The 13,278-nt window shown below is 37.5% G+C and overlaps 1 protein-coding gene across 1 annotated transcript in view; it reads right to left on the bottom strand.

Annotated features, from left to right (window-relative positions):
• The window catches only part of LOC114031462 (AT-rich interactive domain-containing protein 1B-like), a 550,161-nt gene that overhangs the window by 50,743 nt on the left and 486,140 nt on the right, over positions 1-13,278 (bottom strand).

The raw sequence follows: 13,278 nt of genomic DNA, 5'->3' as shown, positions 1-13,278 counted from the left end.
CACTTTTTTCTTTTAAATCAGTCCACCTTCACCCATGGAAAGAAATATCAGTTAATCAGCAGTTACTTCTATTTGGCTTGCATGTATTGCAATTTGTCCTAAGTGAGTGCCCAGTTCTATAGTTCTCTCGTTACTGGCTATATTTTGGGGGCCTATAATGTTAGCTGCTTTCTTGGAGGAATTAAATGGCAATGCTGTCTTGCTAAAAATTACATAATATATAATACTCCGTAAGTTTAAGAGTTATCACCCAATATCTTATTAACAACATAAGAAAATGATGTTTCATTGATTCTTATTATATCATGAATGGGCAGTTGGGGTAGGTAGAAGGTACCCACCTTAGTTTGTCTTAATTTTAACTGGTAACAGAGTTGCTAGCATCTGCTTTTATCATGGGGCTTCTGTATCTAAAACTGAAAATAGTGCAACAGGAAGAGCTCCAGCTGTTAAGGGACGATGAGTTAAGTTTTGGTTCTAAGGCAAAGAATAAAAACAAACAAAAAGCAAAAACAAAACAAAAACTCCCCTAATAATCTTGAGGAGAGTGTACGCATCAGAAACACACACACATACACACAACAAAAATCAAAATGAACGTTTTCTTTTCTCGATGTGTTTGGTTACTTGTGACCCACGGTAATCTGTGTTGTCAGTTCAGCCAGGACCCAAGCTCTAAGGAGAGGAAGCTTAACTTTAGTCATTACTGAAATTGATGGCCCTCTGTCAGTTCTCATCTGTTGTGACTTAAAAAAAATTTTTTTTTCATAGCTTTTGTTTTTATATCTACAGAATTTCTCCCAGCATACCCCCCTCCAAGAAAGCTATCCCATATAACAAATAACATTTATTTTTTCAAGAAAAAGAGTCTCTCTCTCTTTCTATGTTTCTGACTGGCTCTTTCCTATTCCACACACAGACATAGACAAAGACACACACACACACACACACACACACACACACACTTCCTTTCATCCCAGCCTTTCTCCTTGTGACACTGCTCTCTCTTAATTCTCCTACCTGTCTAATCAATCTTTAATCTTCTCGGTGGAAATGTTTATCACCCATCTCCTAATGTCTAGTCAGACATTCCAAGTCCCAATCCCCAGAATCTAGTTTGAAAATTTACTTGAATTCAAGTAAACATCTCCTATTCATAAGGCAACATGCTAGTAGCTGAGAAAAGAAAGAGAAAAAGAAACACGGAGAGAATTTTTGGTCCAGTGGTTGGATTAATAAATTAGTGGGAAGTACAGGAATCAAGGTAATGAGCAAAGAACTTTCTTTCTAGAAGACTAGGGATGACAGAGGAGAGGCATGATAACAGTTTGAGAGGATGGCAGGGTAAAATTTTTTTTTTTTGATAGGGTAGACTGGAGCACATTTTTAGGTGGGAGAGGGAGTCTGTAGATAGGAAGAAACTGAAGATAGGAAACAAGAAAGAAATTATCAATAGCCCTAGAAGAGGTGAAGTAATGGGGAGGACACAGTAGATGAGTTAACATAGGCAAGTAAAATGGTCATCACCTCCTCAGAGACAAGAATAAAGGAAAAAAGGATGGATAAATACTTGCAAGAGTTTTGTAAATGTGGAGAAGGGAAAATAAAGGAGTTTATGATTGATGGTTCAGTCTTCTTAGTAAAGGAGGAGACAATGGCATCTGTTGGGGATAGGTGTGGTGTAGAATGGAAAGGTATAATGAGCTTTAGGAGAGAAGAGAAAATACAGTCGAAGGGGAGTGCAAAACAGACATTATAAGGTAAGAATAAAAGTTTTGACACATATCAGTGAGGACCCACTGTAGACAACATGAATTTTTGTGGCCCGGGTATATGCGTGGCACTGCATGATGGTCTGATCTCTTTTAATGACATTCAGAACCTTTGGAATGTAACTAGAGAAGGAAGATAGCGGTGGGGAATCCAAGATGGAGGGCTGGCATAGTGAAAAATTGATTCCTGATTTAAAAACCGTATTGTAATACCAATATTCTGTGGTATTTATTATGAGATTATTAGGAATGTGAACACACATTCCCTCATTTTTACCTTTTAATGTGTGGTTGGACTATTTTGAAATGTTAGTAGGGCACAGTTTAGGCATTACAAACCTATATTTCATTATCATATTATTCTTCTATGTTTTATGAAAGATTTTATTATTCAGACATATCCTCCTACTACCTTCCCAAAGAAGGGTTATTTTTCATGTACAATCATGACAAGTTATATGGATTTTAAAAAGCCACAGATTCATTGTGCCTAAGTTCTTTCCTCCAAAAGAAGATATTTTCTTTCATATACATTCATAAGGTAGGTCTATACAATGATTCTTTTCTGTGCATAAACTCTAGAGATGGAAGGGATCTTGGAGGGCACTTCCTTTAACCCCACTTTTTGATTTAATGCAGGTAACTAGCTTCCTTCACTGAAACGGCTCTCCTGAAATTGTTCCCAAAGTACTGATTAATTATCCTTACCTTTTCTCTCACAACTACCTGAAACATCGATCCTTAAGAGTGTTTTAGAGTGAGAGGCACTCCCCTTTCAGAGTTAGAAGAGAAACAACATTAGGTAGGCTCTGGCTTACAGTAATTAGGAATGGATGATAATAACCAGTTCCCTCCCTTGTGAACCCTGGCTTCAGTCTCCTGGCCACATGGTTCCACTGTGATGTTCTGTGTACTGGCAGACATATGAAAATGAACCAGGATTCTGATCTCCAAAGGCACTCCAAAGACTTGGACCTTAAGCATTTTCCTTTTAGTTGCCAGAAAGCTCAATACAGCAACGTGGAACACAGCAGCGTATCAAGGGAGAGAAGAGCAGCTAACAGCCAAGTGCTGTCTTTTCTCATAGGCAAGTTTCTCCATGAGTGGTACAGACCCTGACCAAGAATTCCAGGCTATTTATTAATTTCTGGCTAATAAACTTGCAAGTTTTATGAATTGAGGCATTCGTGACTACACGCAGCTTTGACAAGGTGCAAATGGCACAATTCTTCTGCCTAGTAAAATATGGTTCATAATACTTTCCAGGAAGAAAAACAATTTTACTGATAAGGCTACAATCAGTTCTGCTGCATCTCTGCCTAGAAAGCCTTTCCTTTGTAAGGTCTTTATTTCAATTGCTTTGTATTTAAAGATTGCTCTTATGTAAAAGAAGGCATTTATTTAGGGTTTTGCTAGCTGAAGACACTTAAGGAGCTCCCTTACAAAGATGAGACTGCTGGGAAAGTAACATTTGAAAGTTAAGACATTAAGTTATAAATACATTAAGTTATATCTTTATGTTTACATACTTTTTTTACCCTAAGGCAGGAGTTCTTAATCTTTTTTATGTGTCTTCAACCCTTTCTCAGAATAATGTTCTTAAATGCATAAAATAAGAGACAAGGATTACAAAAGAAAACCAAAGGATAGTTAAAATAAAGATGTATACTTTTTCTGACTGAAGTCCATTCACAAACTCTTTGAGAGCAGGGGAGGGGAAGAGAACTCTTGGTTAAGAACCCTTGCACTAAGGAGTCATCATCATCTGACAAACTTTAAAAAGTTTATAATCTGCCTGGAACTGTCAATCGCACATTTTGTCATTTCAGTAATCATGAGCTGCTACCTCCAAATAGTGTATACGAAACCATCCTCAAAACCAAACAGAATTTGCTGTGTGATCCCAAGCAAGTCACTTAACTTATCAGTGCCCCATAAAATCCCTGAGAATGTAAGCTGCAGCTCTACCTCGGCAGAGGGAGTCCACTTGCCAGGAGGGCTCCAAACCAAAGAAATCCTAAATCCAGACCACTACTATTCTCTCCAAACAAAACAAACAAACAAACAAAAAAACAAAAACCTTCCAAACTTGACTAAAGTATCTACATACATAAAACTATTTGCTACTGCCTGAATAGAGACATCACTTGACATTTAAAAAAAGTTTCCTATAATTCTAAATAAATAGCTTATGAATAGCTAAGTAAATAGCTTAAACACCTAAGGGAGTCTAGTCAGAAACATTACTTAGTTTACTAATTGAAGGGATGTTTAAAACGGTGGCAGTTAGGTAGCACAAAGGACAGAGTACAGGATTCAGAGTCTGAGGGACGTGAGTTCAAATCTAGCCTCAGACATTTAACTGAACTCTGTCAAACTCCAAAAATAGAGATAACAACAGCACCTACCTCGCAGAGTTTTCATGATGATAAAATGAGACAATAATGGTAAAGTGCTTTGCAAACCTCAAAGCACTATATAAATGCTAGCTCTTATTAAATCAGGTAACAGACTGAAGGGAGGACTAAGTGTTAAGGAAAACTGGGGCCCTTCCCATTCTCTGCCATTCATTAGCACCAATAATTGTTCTCAACATCACTTGCAGCTGCCACAGGATTTCTGACGAGAGTAGGACAATCTTCAGGTGATTCTTACATATTGACACCATTTTGATTTAGTAAGAGAACTTAGAAAGCACCAGCAAAGTTCTGTTTGTTTTCCCCTAGTGAAAGGAATTCCTTTTTTTTCCTCCATAGACCTAGCACCTACACACAAATAATGATTACAGACCCAGAGAAAAATTCTTCAGGACTTGGTCCTTCCACCCCCATCCCCCGGGTTCTAAATCAAGAAAACAGAAATAAATCTTCCCTCCCCAAATGACAAAACATTTTCATAGACATGGCTGTGTATCAGTACTTTCCAGAAGATCTACCAACTTCCCTACCCATCCTAAATCAATGCCAGAGCTATTAAATTTTAGGAGAGATAAAACTATGGGGATAAGTCACCGATTACCTTTAGCAGCAGGCCTTATTGTCTTAGAAGTTGACACCACAGGGCCACACCGCCAACTCGGGAATGCCAAATGTGGGGGGTCCTCTGAGCCAACCAATAGTTTTATTGTCAGAAACTATTTTCTTCCTAAGGGTTATATTTTAAACTGAGAATTGAGAGTTCTGCATGCCAAGTGAGTGTAGGTGAAAAATGGTGTCACTGGAGGGTCCAATGCTGATTTATTACCTGAAAAATTGGGGGGGGGGGAAGTGTAGCTGGATACTGGGGCTGAGGTAAAAAGTGTGGTTCCTCTTAGGGACCTTGTAAGGAATGGGTAAAAAAAATTTCTCTTATATATTCCCGAAACAAGATAATGTATGGAAAGCATACACACACACACACACACACACACACACATGTATATGTATGTGTATATATACATATACATATGTGTGTGTATGTATATACACATATATATTTGCTTTAAACACACACACACATATATGTTATTATCATTATTATAATTAATGGAATCAAATTCCTCTTTAGCCTCATTTATACCTTTATCCTGAATTACAAGCAGATGACACCTCATGGCATTCGGGGAATGTGAGTTTTGATTAGGGCAAGGAGGACCATGGGGACTTTTTGGTTAAGACAGAGTAGGCTTTCATTGGGTAAGAGGCTTTGCATAGTCAGAACATACAGAAAAAAAGGGCATGGAAGTGTATGGTCAGAGGAACTGGAGATTATAGGTGAGACAAACAAACTTTTGAAATTCTGACTGCAGCCCTGGCAAAAGCTAGGGTCAGTGAAAATCTCTGCTAGATTAAAACAACAGGACTAGTTTGGAAGAATATAAATGTCACTTTCCCCCAATCAGTCCAGTCCAGCTGCTCCCAGTTAAATCTGGTGGCTATCCATCCAACTCCCAGCCTTTCTGCTGGGAAAGAAGGAAGAAAGAGAGCAGGACAAGGAAATATTAAGAGGATACCTTATTTACACTGGCCTTTAGCTCTTGCTTTTCCTTTATTATCATTTGAGCATTCTGAGGTTTTTGCTTATTTACAGGACTTTTAGAATGCTGAGGGTCCTATGAGGGTCCACCTATGCAGATGATACTAAAATTTATTTTATTTCATATAGTACTTTCTCATACCACAACATTTTAATTAATACTTCAGTATTTTTGGATGAGTTGATTCACAAATAAATGTCATCTGGTAGTTCTTTAACTTTGTATCCAACAACTTTAAAAGATTTGATTAGGTTCAGAATTTTAAAACACATGCTTCTGTATCTGGGCACCAGTAGCAAGAAGGGCCTGGAGTGTCTTTGGGGATTTTGTTCTGTTCATTAGCCTGAATCTCCACGCAGAAACCTGAGAAAATCTTTATACTGGAAAAACTCTGATGGTTGGCTTCAATTCTACATTTATTCACAAGCACACTGGCCACATTCACAACATATTTTATTATTTACCATTAGAGAGAGAGAAAAACTCCCACCCCCAAGTCCAGAACCCTCCCAGATAGAAAACTATTAGTAATAGTATCTAATGACAGTCACAGTCTAGCAGAGAACCGCTGCTCTTTGCGGCCCCCTCACGGCTCCCTTCTTTGTCCCCTGCTCCCTCTTACATCTGAAAAGTATCTCCAGAGGACACTGTGTATGCATCTAGGAGTGTGCACACTTGTAATCATGCTTGTGAATGTGGGTGGTCATGATGCCTTTGCTGATATTTTGTATGCACTATTAAGGATTCTGCTGGCACCTTGGTGAAGAGTTAGTTAGGACCAAGGTGAGTATAATACCTAGCACACAGTAGGGATTTGGTAAATATTAGTTGACTGATTGAAGGTTTTTGTGTTACCTTCACAAAACCCAGGAATGACTTTTCCTGGGACACTCTATACAAACTGAATAACGTGACCATATAGAGGTCTTGCATTAACCCCAATATCTTACAGAGGTAATATCTGTCTAGATTCCAAAAATTGAGAAGTCTCAAAATTAAGGTAGGAATATAGGAATGCATTTAACCACAGAAATGAATGGAGATTCTATTGCAGTCTTTCTAATCTTTTGTCTTTGCAACTGTGACTTTCATTATCTTTTTCAAAGATAACTATCATTTTAGAGACAAACACTCCAAGAGACAAAGGGTTAAACTCTTAAGCGATGCAACCACTTACTATTCTCTGAGCATGTGGACCCATTATGGGAAAAACTAGCTATAACTAGGGCTTGAAATGTTTTGAAGATTTTTTTTTTTTTTACCCCTTTCCCTTTGACATTTTAATGCACTGTCTCCATTAATATACTTCCTTGCCAGTGGCTCCTAGTCCATCAGCAATACTGCATTATCCTGGCCAGGGAAAAAATAATCTGGAAAGAGTGCTTTGCTGGCACCAACAACATGGGATATGAATTATAAATGCACAACACTAAAGAAAGGCTGATGAAAGATGTGTGTATGTGTAAAATATGTCTATCTGTAAAATATGTGTGAGACACAAAGACACAAGCAGCCTTGTGTATACAATTAAGATTTACTAACACACTCCTGTATTTATTTAAAAAAAAAATTAGTTTTCTTGGAATGGAAGCAACCTTCTGTTCATTGACTTTTACATAATCATGAAATTATTCCCTCTGTAACACCATGGTTGTCCACCACAATGTGTCTAGAGACTGTTTCCTCAGCTGAGGAGGACTTTAGATTTAAATAATTGTAACCAAAATCCACACAACTACCTATTAAGTAAAAAAAATAAATTCTAATAGCTTGTAGATGTGGAAGAAATAGGGAAAATAAATTACTTAATTTATTAAAATTAGGTTATTTCAGTGAGTAAAGCACCTGATATGACTTAAGAAAAGCTCAACTATCAAATTAGGGTGTGTTCTCTGGATAGAATGCTGGCAAAACAGGATTGTTCAGTTGCTTGAGTTTTTGGACAGTGAAACAAACGAGAGAGAATGTTCTATTTTACCAGCTAGAAGGAGATGTGCTGCTTTAGGTGAACTAAACTCAGCAATAACATAAAGGGAGATGATTCAACTCAAGTCATGCATTTTATGTTTTCAAAACAGGTCAAAAGCAATTTTGATATTCAGAGATAGCAAAACAAAACAAAATAACCCAGGTTACTGTACTAGGCAGGTCACTAAGATTTTAAAATATAAAATTTATTTAGAATACATATATATATAGTGTATATATAGAGAGATAAATATAGAATTTATAGATAAATTTATACTAATGGAAGCAGATCATCTGACTGTTTTAAATAATTTCCTTCCTGCATATACCTATGATTCTTCCTATTAGCTTTTTCTATCTGAGAGTAATTCAGACTCAGGAAGGAGGGGATATCATTTAGAACACCCCAGAATCCCCAGCCATTTGCTTCTTTATAAAGGAAGAGTTCCCAAATGCAAGATTGTCTTGCTGGTGAGTAACTGCAGCAACTCATCTCTTCAGAGACCAAATTCTTATGTAATAGCCAGACACAACAATGAAGATTTTTAAAGATATGTTTGCACTACCAATTAAGACGAATAAGGAAGGGAAGGGGGAGAGAAGAATCCAAACACATTTGAGTGGCAGTAACTATACAATCACAGCATTTCATCTTACAAGATGATAGGTTCCAGATGCAAAGTGTCTACACTACACAGAGTGATCTGAATCAGAATCTACAGAGCCATCATTTCCTTGTAGGGTGCAGCTAAGAAGGCAAGCATATTTGAATGTCGCAAAGAATTCAGATTTACTGACTTGGAAGTGACTATATTATAGTAATGACTGTTTTCTAACAAGGTCAATTTTTAGAACCTAGAGGGAAATCAACTTTAAACTCTGGAGTTCTCTTAGAACAGGGCAAAATGTTTAAAAAAAAAAAACCTATACAGGATCAGTGGCATAAACATCTTTCCAATAATGAAGAATTTCATTAACTTGTGCAGCGTATGGGTAGTGTGACCTAGGGGGCAGCTAGATGGCCCTGTGGTTAGAATGATGGGCGTGGAGTTCAAATCTGGCCTCAGACAGCTGTGTGACCCTGGGCCAGTCACTTAACCCTGTTTGCCTCAATTTCCTCATGTGTAAAATGAGCTGGAGAAGGAAATGGCAAACCACTCCAGTATCTTTCCCAAGAAAACCCCAAACAGGGCCATGAACAGTCAGACATGACTGAAACGACTGAACAACACAATGATTACAACAACAATAACAATAACAACAAGTGGGAGCTAGTACCTAGAAGATAATCTGTAAGATGCAGATTTGGTGTGACATGGTAAAGAAAGATGAGGACACAAAATTTCCTGGTGTGCTACACTAATTATAGGGTCCAGAATTTGTCTCACTTGAATGTAAATTAACTTAAGCCACAGACAGCTGAACTTAGCAATTCATCTTCTAAGTAAAAATGGGAACAAAACAGGTATTTATACATAAGATCTGTAAAGATAGCATCTTTTATGACCAAATTCAATGTCACGGCTGATCAAGTCTCTGAACACCAAAAATCCACTAGATCACATTAGAAAGCCATAAATAATGAGTTTATTGCTTCCTCAAAAGAAATTGAGAAGAAAAAAAAGGCACAAAAAAGTACCTTAACCCACTGAACAGGGGAGGAGGGGGTTATCCCCACATCGCGTCCACTCTTAGTAATACATTTACTAAAATTGCTTGCGTAAACGAGTTAAGTTTATGTGTTTTTCCTTTATGGTGCCTTATACCCAACTAGCTGGGAAAGTCTGTAGCATAATTGCCATAATATTTCATTTTTATAGTGAGCTTTCTGTTTCCGTCTAATTGCAGACGTCCATACGTGCACATGCCCACTCTCTACCTTCGTCGCTCATTTTTCTCTTTCCTGTGTTGCTGCTGCTGCTGCAGCCCTTTTGGGATTCTGACTTGGGAGAAGAGCTATTATGACAAGCGCTCTGAATAGGGAGTGTCTGAAAGGCCTGTAATTCTTACATTTGGACCAAATAGAGACTAGAATTTAGTAAAACTGGCTTTTCCAGTTAAGTTACTTTTATATGTGGAGCGAGCCGATTTTGTGTGTGTGTGTGTGTGTGTGTGTGTGACTGGAAGGTAGTGTTACAAAAGAGTTGCCCTTATTGTTATAAACAGGCAAAGCAGAAGTCTTCTTAAAAATCTAAGTTTCTGAAAGCATAGTCTGACAGGCCATCATACATACGTTTTTAAAAGTGACAGCAAATACTACATATATGTAATGGATGAGGCATGGGGGAAAGGATTTGCAATACAACAGGAAAAAACCCATAGCTCTCAGAGGTCAGGCTGCAAGATTATATGCTTCTGATAGGCATACGTTAGGAGATTCACCTGCAAGGCATTCCAGGAATTGTCCTTTTTCTCATTTTTAATTAAGGAGGAGGTGGTTCTATTCTAAGGACTATACCTGGAGACAGCCTGCTGAAACTCAAATTTTGATCTTCCAGCTCTGGTTAGCTAACATTGATTTTCTGCCCCAGTGGAAGTGATTTTACTCTGATGCATGCCATTTAAATTCATTTTACACAGCTGCTTAATGTGGCTTGGCACGGAACACCCAAACCAGCTTTGTGCGTCTAAATGGGACTCCAGAGTTGGTAAAGGACAGATCCTATGGATTAGTAGCTGATGATAAATGCTTCTTTCTCCACACTGATTTCTTCCTACTGACTCAGGCACTGACCTTGAAGGGTACTGCTATAAGAGACAAAATTTTCTTACTATAGTTGGGTGTGCTACAATAAATTTTATGTCTATTTTTTTTTAGTCTTCATTTAGAGATGTTTTTAGAATTCAGAAGATAGTTTTGCAACTAAAGTTATTTGTCTCCAAATGTAAGCTAAATGCAAAACTTAGAAAATAGATGACAAGAAGTATTTCTGACAAGTGGCAATAGCAAAATTGAGCACTAACAGGACTTGTTAAAGAATTTCCTATCCTCCACCCCCCCCCCAATCACTGAGGGCCTCCCTCCCAATTACCTTTAAAATATTTAAAATAGCCACTGGACATTACTTCCTATATGAGGAACAATTATATCTAGACTAACTTCAGAACCACAAACTGAAATTCCTAATTGGTCAATGATTTAGTAACAATATACTGTAGACTACAAATGGAGACAGTTTTTGATATTAAAGGCACCTGCTCATAGAGAAAGAGTTGGGAAGAAGGAGAAATTGAAATAGCAGCTATTTGTCCTAAGTGAAATTATGTGATACATAATGCTTATGTTGTAATTGATAATAATATGGCAGCAGAGAACTTAGAATGTAAAGGATCTAGTTGGAAAGGAAAATGTTAATTGTGTTTTATGAGTTGTTTTTGTCCCCACCCCACCCCCTGGTTACTTCTTCAGGTTTAAAACTCCTTGGGAAAGGGAAATTAACAAAAATCTTTGGAACAGACATTTGCTCAACAATGATATAATGAAATCCCTGAAGTCCCATTAATAACCTTTGTCATCTCTACAGCAATAAGTCTCTTGTCAAACAGGACAGCTACACTCTGAATTAAGCGATGAGAGAAGGGGTTCACTGCAGTGGTAGTAATGATAATAACACACTAATGATAACAATGTCACACAGCACAGTTCCTAGACAAAACAACGACAACAATGGGGGTAAAAATGATGCCTGGATTGGGTGACTTCATTTCTCTTCTGTGATAAAATTCTTAATTTCCCTTTCAGGCATGAGGGAGAAGCAGCATGCCAAAAGCCGTGCAGGGGCAGTATCTACACGGGGGTAGGTGGCATGCAGATTTTCACCGCACTGTTACAGAACTGTTAGTAGGAATGAAAAACTGAAACCAAAACCAAAACCAAAACAAAACAAAACAAAAAAACCCCAACCCCCTCTGTGATGCATTTCCTCTTAAATCTTTTAACTTTTTTGGGGATTGATATTTCTTCAGCAGCCATATGGCATATCATAAACAATTTCAAAAAGGAAAAAAAAAATAACAAACAAAAAAAATAACTGCAAAGGTCCCACAGCAAGTCCAGTTTATGTTACTACCTACCCGTACTGGTCAGGCTGGTGCATCATGGGAGCCTGAGCGTTGCCATAGTTGGGGTGCTGGGAAGAAAACATGGGACGTCCGCCAGCCCCAGACTGGCTGGGATAAGCAGGCGACCTAATGTATGGTGGCCTAAAGCAGAACAGAAGAACAGCCTCTTTGGATTTATTCTGAAGCACACGTAAGAATCACCCTGTCCACTACATGTCTTCCATCTTTCAAGTGAGGGAAGGTTTGCAGCATGAGTTCAAATGGCTTAATGTTTTGCACTACACAACTGGACAGAATGCGAGACTGAAGAAAACGGTTATTCTGGTTTTGTTTTTTTTTACTAAACCCTCTAAGGGCCTGTTAACTATGTAATGCTCTTCCAGTTCCTGGATTAATAAAATGGGAAGCAGGCTTTGAAAATGTGTACTTTTTAACTAGCCAAAGATATAAACTGCAAGCAAATATTGATGTGTGTGTCTACGTATATACACACACATATAAATGGACTTAGGAAGAAGCATATCATATACATGTATGCACATGTATAAATAAACATAAATTGATTCGAGAGGAAAATTGTTGGAGATGGGAATGAATTAATGTTTTAAATTTTTTAGTCTAAGATAGACATCCCATCCTTCTAATGGTTTCCCACTTACTGAAGTTATCAGGCAGATCACTATTCAATGTTTCATGTTTAATGAATTCAATTACTTTTTTTTTAATAATTTTAAAAATGTCTTGGCTCTCTACATCCACTATCACTCAAAAAAGGGAATTCTTTTCTTCATGATTTGCAGTAATGGGCAACTCAATACTTTAGTCTTTAACATTAACGGGAACAATCCAATCAGCCTTTTCATAGAAAATCTAATTGAAAGATCTTCTAAAGTCCTATAGGTGTGGGGGTTCAGAGAAACACTTCTTGGATCCAGTAGAGTTTAAATAACAATAACGTAGATAAAAACAGATGAGCTATTATAATAATTCTTGAAGGGAAATTTATTATCATTTGAGGCAGACAGCGTGACAGCAGGGGTCCCTACATTCCCAAAGTAGCACGCTTTAGAAAAGAAGTAACAAAGCAATACATTTAAAAAACAAATTAGACCCTATTTTTCTTCAATAGAAATTGTAATCATCTCTGTCTTATTTCTTCCCCCCAAGAACGCAGCTCAGGTACATACGTCTCAACCATCCCTTGTTTTGTAGTCTTCATTTAAAACTTAAATTTACCCTTTATTAAAATCAAATAGATACAGGATGTCCCAAAAGTCTCAGTGCAGTTTAAAGTTTTGGGATAGGCTGTATTTTTAAGGTATATTACATTCATGAGAGTAAAATAAATTCTAGAATTCTTACTTTACTTATGAAACAAGTTTGGTTTTGTAAAAGGAATCAAAGCTAAAAGACCCTATTTGTGTACCATTAATTACATTTGTGCTCGGGTGGATTGAGAAG

This window comes from Vombatus ursinus, unplaced genomic scaffold (assembly GCF_900497805.2).
Source record: "Vombatus ursinus unplaced genomic scaffold, bare-nosed wombat genome assembly UNPS02015175.1, whole genome shotgun sequence".
Classification (NCBI taxonomy): domain Eukaryota; kingdom Metazoa; phylum Chordata; class Mammalia; order Diprotodontia; family Vombatidae; genus Vombatus; species Vombatus ursinus.
The sequence above is the reverse complement of the archived record's forward strand: the minus strand, read 5'-3'. Positions and strand labels throughout refer to the sequence as shown.